Source organism: Citrus clementina, unplaced genomic scaffold (assembly GCF_000493195.1).
Source record: "Citrus clementina cultivar Clemenules unplaced genomic scaffold, Citrus_clementina_v1.0 scaffold_6, whole genome shotgun sequence".
Classification (NCBI taxonomy): Eukaryota; Viridiplantae; Streptophyta; class Magnoliopsida; order Sapindales; family Rutaceae; genus Citrus; species Citrus x clementina.
Window position 1 is genome coordinate 9808713 of NW_006262139.1, and position 7749 is coordinate 9816461.

Genomic DNA, 7749 nt, shown 5'->3' on the forward strand with positions numbered 1-7749 from the left:
CCCAAAACATTAATGCAGTATAGTGCAACATCAAAGGTAGTATAATTAAAAATTAATATAGTACAGTGTAGCACTAAACGTTGTACCAATATTATTATAATATAATGTTAATGCAATACAGTATAATACAATATATCTGCATTAAAATAATATAATACAACATAATACAATATAATATGCCGAACGCAATCTTAGAGTTTAATCTTGACAGTTGACATTATTTTTTGTATAAATTTTATTATTCTTGCGTTGGGTTAGGCTATATGGGTTCACTAATATGAACTCAGCCACACCCAAACATTAATAAGATTGAAAACAAAGATTGAACCAAGGGCAATACTATCGTCAGTTGCCTTTAGGAGCGACTGACATAGTTGCTGCTCGACAGGGGGACACGTGACCCTCTTTTTTTTCGGTTCCCATACAATTCGTGATTAAGTAAACCCATATTCTTTATGCTTAATTATATATTATCATTTCTTTCAGTTTTTCTGAAAAATTAAAATTTATTTAAGAGTTTAAATTGACTATAATATTTGTTTAACATGACAATAACACCTAACGTAAATGTTTCTTCCTCAAAATTTTATTTTTCAGAGATAAGATTGAAAAAAAAAATCAATACTCTATTATTAATTTTCCACTTCTTATTTTAACCCCTCTTTTTTATTATATTTACAAATAATTTGATTTTTTGTGAAGTTAATAGAGTAGATTTAACTCGTTTTGAGCTCAAGTTTTGATTTAAATATTCAATCTGTTTGATTTAGGAGATTCAAGTAAAATTTTTCATTATAAATATCAATATTTTTGTCTAGTAATTTGGTGAATTATTAAAAAAAGTCATTTTTACTTGCATAATTTTTAAAATAAATTTAATGTAGTAATGACTCCATATTTTTATTCATAAACTTCAATTTTTTTGGTTAATTATTTGTCTCAAAAAATAGATTAAACAAATATGTAAAGGGTGCTTGTGTTATGAAGGGCATTATTGATAATCCATATTAATAGCAAATACTGAATTGATAACAAAAGAGTTTAATCAAGCACAAATAATAAGAAAAGAGACACTTGTCCCCTGTTCTGCAGTAACTGCATTAGTCTCTCTTCCAAAGACTACTGGCGCTAGCACTGTTTATTGACCCAATCAACCCATATAAATTAAATTAAGTTGAATTGAATTAAATTGGATACATTTGATTAGATTGAGTTTGCCTACTCTTTGAATGCATCGTCTTATAAATAAGACAGCATACCATTCTAATAATTATCAATGGATGTGATAAGTGTGCCGATGTAATAATAATTCAGGGGGAAAAATAGCTTTCGTGTCGTATTGATATTTGAAATCTTAGTCACCATTTATTTTCTAACGTTTGCTTGCGGCTGCTATGTGCCACTAACCAAATTTCCATTAAACAGAAACAGAAAGATCCTTTTCTTTGTCCAACAAGTTAAAGCAACCCTTCGTATTTGAAATGAAGAAAGCTACAAAAGTACAAATCATCACGGAAATGATAGCTAGCTTTATCTACACTTTATATGGCAGCCGCAGGCAAGGAAATTATATTTTATGAAGAATTCTCAGATGTGGAGATTCTAAAATTCAAAGTTATTGATAATCAATGAAATACGTCAAAATACAATCATAACAGAATATAAATAGAGTGTGTACAAATTAATGTGACGTGAAAAAATTAGTGATATAAAATAATGAGTCTACTTAAATGTAATTTTTGGTTTGGTGGTAAAAAAAAATTTCTTATTATGAGAGGAAGAGTTTTAGTTCTGTATATATGATATTACATACAAAGTCAAGAGATTTTATCAACAGAATTAATGAATACTCATCTCTCACACACAAAACAAAAATAATAATAAATAAATAAGTGTAAAGTAAATTTCACTCTTATGGTACAGTCAAGTGGCTTTAGTCTTTTATTTGTTTAGCCACCTAATTTAATTCTTAAAGAAGGTAAGGTTTATGGGGGTTAAAAATTATACTGTAATTGGGCCCACCTACCCACTTGCCTCTAAAGAAAAAGACAAAAACAATGTGTAAGATAGATTTCTCTTTGGGTAGTTTCAAAATAAATTTCAAACCATAAAAAAATTGTCTAATTAGTTCTAAATAATTTTTTATATAAAAATACAGATTTTATCACATGCAAATATCTGAATTTAAATACTCTATACTTGCTTAATTTGTTATTTCTTTTTATTTACAAATACAATAGCACAAATCTAATACGTAAAATCATGAATCTTATATATAATAAGTTATAATTTTTACATTTAACTTAAAAACTACAATATTCTCAAAGGACTAGACAAGTAATTTTCAAGTAAAATTTATATCAACTGACTATTTGAGTTAAAATCTTAAATAGCTAAAAGGATTAAGAAACTGACTTGGGAAAATAAATTAGGTTTTTAATAGTTTGTTATTTGTGTCATATTAAATTTATTTGCATTGCCTTTTAGTGAACTTTTTCTCATCACTTATGATCACTTCCCTTTACTGCTTTCTAATTTATCTTTTTCAGCAGTTATGGCAGAAGTCAATGTTTGCTATAACACTTGGAAAGAATCTAATAATTGCAAAGAACATGGTGCTTTTTCACACTTGAGAATTAAGAACATATACTACACCTGTTTCGTAACTTGTATGATTTTGTGTTGAAACTTGCAAGCAAAGCCATGGTACCTGTTCTTGTTTTTTTTTTTACAATTTTCGTAGGCTCCATGCTGTCACCTAGTGTTTTAATCAAATAAGGTACATGCTTTAAAAAACTTTATTCATCGCAAAAAATAATTTGGAGGGATAAGTGGATCCGATATTTATCGCAACAAATTATTATCAGCCGTTAGATAAAACAATAAAGCATCCAACAATCCAATTAAATAGATACAAAAAGTATGGTATAATACAACTATTATAACATAGGTGGATCCTATATTTAGATTAGCACTTTTGAAAAAGAGCATTTGTGAATACCTTTTATCACGCGCGGGCACCAAAAAAAGAAAGAGTTTTCAGTTACAATATACTTAATTGAGGATAGCTAATTTGCGTCAGGGGTTTGGTACCCCAGTCCTTTGTCTTATAGTAAATGAGCCTTTGGATATAATCCCACGGTTGCAGAAGTGACACAAAGACAATTGGAGGTAACCGAAAAAAAAGGTAATGGGCCGGTAACGTAGAGGGGAAAGAAGAATTTGATAATGGGTCCAAGGTGAGTTAAGGAGACGTATATTGAAACAAACAGCAAACTGGTGGATGCAACTATTGGTTGAAAGCAATTTGGTGGAAGCGTCCAACTCTGGGTTGAGCTAAGATGGAAGTGAAATTTCGAAAAAAGTGATGGAAATTTTTTGGAAGAGACGAGGCAATGCATTGCGAAAGTAGGAAAGTAATTGGTGGGGAAAAAAGGGGAAAATTCTCTAACCCTGAGGTTTGAAGTAATAATTAATTTTAATTTTATCCATGTAGTTTAAATAGTAGGCCATGACATTCCCATAATAATAATAATAATAATAATAATAATAATAATGCTTAATATTATAATTATGACGATGATGATGATGGTGGCGATGATAAATTGTGTAATAAAAAAAATTAAAAAGAGTAAATCATCAACCAAGAAATGGAGGCTCTATTGAAATGAAGGATAAATTAAAAAAGGAAAAAAGGATGAGAAAAATATCATCGACATTGTATTTTAACAAGTTTCGTTGACAGTCCCTATTGATTATTGTAAGTAATAGAAACTATGAGTTGTTTAGTCCGTTACAAAATAAGCCCCAATTAAACTGTAATAATTAAAAAATTAATGAAATTATATGACATGTTATTCAGTGGTCCTTATTTGTTTCGGTAAAGAGTTTAAAGTAATAAGTGCAAAATAAAAAATAATAGTTTCAGTAGACGGAAAAAATTGTGTTGTATATATGCATCAGTTTTTGGTGAGTCCGTTCTATTGTAAATCCTAATTTGTTAAGTATAAAATATATAATTCTCCTAATATAGTAACAAACGGAAGGTCTTGTAGTATGAATTAACTATTTTTCTCACTTTAAAACCACCAGCTAGGGGTGTTCAGAATCAAATCTGATCCGCTCAATCCATCCGATCCGTAAAAATCTGATCCGTGGATTGGTGGATGAGATTGAATTGAAAATTTAAAAATCCACAATCAATGGATTGAATATGGATTTGTCTCTGTAAATCCGCAAAAATCCGTGAAATCGGGAAAAAGTATTTATTTAATTAAAAAAAAGAAAATTCATAAATTTGGCAAGGTAACTTATTAATAAAAAAATTTAATTAATTAAAGTATAGTTAAATTAACCCAATATTATATTTTTTTCGATAGCAATATAAATAAATAATAATAATTAAATAAGCAAATATAGCTTCGTAAACATTAAAAAGTATAAAGTAAAACAAAAACCCTAAGGCAAACAAAACATTTTGGCATATAACACCAAATCTCTACCCCACCGCATGCACAAGCCATGAGTGTTTCACTTCAGCACTTGAGGTAAATAAGTTTAATTGCTTGCTTTCTTTTCAATCTCTTGAATTTTTTTAATTTTTTCATGTTACGTCAAAGCTCTCAAGTTTCAACATTTAAATTGATAATTTTAGTTAATGCTCATGTATTGATCTGAACAAATAATTTTTTTTTTCGGTGTGTTGTAATTTAAAATTTTGAATGTATTATCGTAGCTTTATTTTTATTTAAATCTTGTTCAATTTTGAATTTAATTGAAAGTAAAATTATTTTTACATTAGATTTTTTTAATTTAATAAATTAATTTTATATTATATTTTTTAAAATTTAATAACTTTCGTAGATTGGATAACATAAAAAAATTTTAATTTGCAAATCAATCCAGCAAATGGTGAATTGGATATGGATTGAGTCAAATTCACATATGATCCGTAGACATATGGATTAGATTGGATTTGGATTGAGTTTTACTAATTCGTGATTGGATTTGATAAAAAATCTATAATCCGCAAAATCGTGGATGAGATATTGATTGATGTCCAATCTGCAAAATTCAATCCGCGAACACCCCTACCACCAGCACCAGATAGGTGGAGGAATAGGCATGGACCCCCCACCGATAATCAAAGGTAAGTAAAAGATAAGCATCATGTGAAGGGGTACGTGGACCAACATATGCAAATTAAATGAACAAGAACATCCAGTAAAGAACAAAGATTAACAATATTTTTCGGCCAATGACAAGAATGACCTCACTCTCATCTAGTGACAACTGCCCCCTGGGGAAGTGATAAACAGTACCCATCAGATATCGAGATGTGATAGGAATGAAAGTCGACATCAATATGAAAATTGTAACATTTTCAAAACAGTAAATATGTGTTTGGTAGTACTATTTTCGAAAACAACTTTACTAAATATTTAAGTCATACTTATAATTAAAGTATAATTGTTTAACTAATACATACACAAACATATCATAAATAATTTAAACAAAATAATTATAAAAAATTAAATGATAATAAAATTTAATTATTAACATTAATTGAAAACAGTTTCATATTATCTTTATTTTTATACTATAATTAAAATATTACAATATCTATTATTTAAACAAAATAATTATAAAAATTACATGATGGGTATCATGCATTACCCAAGTAATCATGTTGCATGAAATTACAATTTTATCTCTTATACCATTCATCTCTACAATTTAGATTTTAAATCAAATCATTCATACAAAAGAATTAAAATAGAATAATAGTTTAATTTACAATATTCACTTTTAATCAATGAGGAATACAACAACAATCAGTTATTTACAAAATTAATTAATACAATGGAATCAACCCAATGAAAACATAGTGGCACAAGAGAAAAAAAAAAGGACATCGGACAAACACGTATCTTAGTGAAAAGGTGATGACAAGAATCATTCATAAAAAATGATCTAACATGAAGTGTTTCCTGTGCAATAAATAAATGGCTGAGATTGAATGTATTGCCACAAAAATTGCCATGAGCACATGCTTTCGGTTATGATGCCCTACATCTTGCAACCTCAAGGTCTAGAGTTTGGGACCATGCCCTTAATATTGCCTACTGTGATGGAAGGTCCTATTTCAGTCTCACATGTCGTTGCAACTTCACGAAATTCATCCTTCTTATTCAAGGCATGAACTGGAAGATATAGTTTAGAAATTAAAACAGAATTATCATCGTCAGCAAGGAAATAGGAGAATATATTGATCAATAATCGATCATAGAACCACTGAAACTACATTTGGATTCAGGTGCTTTGTCGAATGCAATAACTACCCATGAAGTGAGGATGGTTGATAGACATAAGCCATCAAGTAAAAAGTGCTTGTTCAACAAACAAGATGCAAAAACACAGCAGTTACAAACATAACATGAAGCCAACATCAAAACAAAATTGTGCAAAACACAGAGCTGAAAATAATATATGGTATATATGTATACATAAGTTCCCAGTGTATTTCATATCCAATCACAACCATTTTGTTGTAATTTCAATGCATTCAGCAGAAATTAAAATGAAAAATGCAAATCATCAGATAATAACAAACTACATGTTCCTAGTGTATTATTTATACAGTAAACCTGTAAAACTTATGCAAGTACCTCGAAAAGATAAACTTGTAATCGTGAAGACATAATGAGAATCAATATTATCATCATCATTGCGATCACTTTCTTAAAAAACTCAGGATATGCAAAACCCCTAGTTGTAAAAAAAAGATTAATTCAAATGAGTATCTGCCACTTAAATTAATCAAGCATGTTTGATAAAAGTCATTCTTTCTCTCCCCAACCAATTCTATTTCAACTTTCAGCTATTTATCTGCCATTGCACTATTTTTTATAATCATCATCCCTCATTCATCCAAATTCTTTGCAACCCAAGTGAATTAATGCACTTATCTCTTATTCTCAATAACAAGACTTTCCAAATTGTCATTGCCAATATGTTAATTGTTTCTCAGTATGATATAATAAAACAAACGAATTATATGAGCTAACAAACAAATACCAATTTCTTTAATGATGGCTTCACTGGTATTGCAGGCAAAAAAATTCCAGTTATTCCAACTGCAAGACACAAACAGGAAAGCAAAAACCAAATCAAACATATTAACATTTTCTCTTGGACATTTGACACAAGATATTCATGGATCAACCAAATTACCTTTCAAAAGGTACACCAAACTCCAGAATAATCCAAAATCCCACTAAAACCAAAATTCTCATACCACCAAGGTCACATGATATACAAGTTTATCCTTTTGTAGGTATTAAGTTAAATCCTTGAAAATTGGAGCATGACAATTAAAAAAAAAGAAAGAAAGCCCTTACCCCATTTGAGGTGTAGAAGCCAAGCCATTAGTGAGTTGAAGAGTTCCATAATTAGAAGTATAAAAAATCTCGCCAAAAGATTTGCTGAACCCACGACTGTAACTTGCTTTCTCATAACTCTGCAACAAGACACCAACACCAAATCCAATATCCATAATAAGACACAGAACAAGACACAGAACCAAAGCAAAAATTAAAGGTTTCTTCTTCATTGACAACATTACCATTTCCACTCTTATTATTTCTCTTACACTGCTTTTTTTTTCTTATTCCTTAAGACGTAGGGACAAGTAAAGCTTGGAAATATAAGAATAATGAAATAATATGCACAAGATAAATAATAATTACT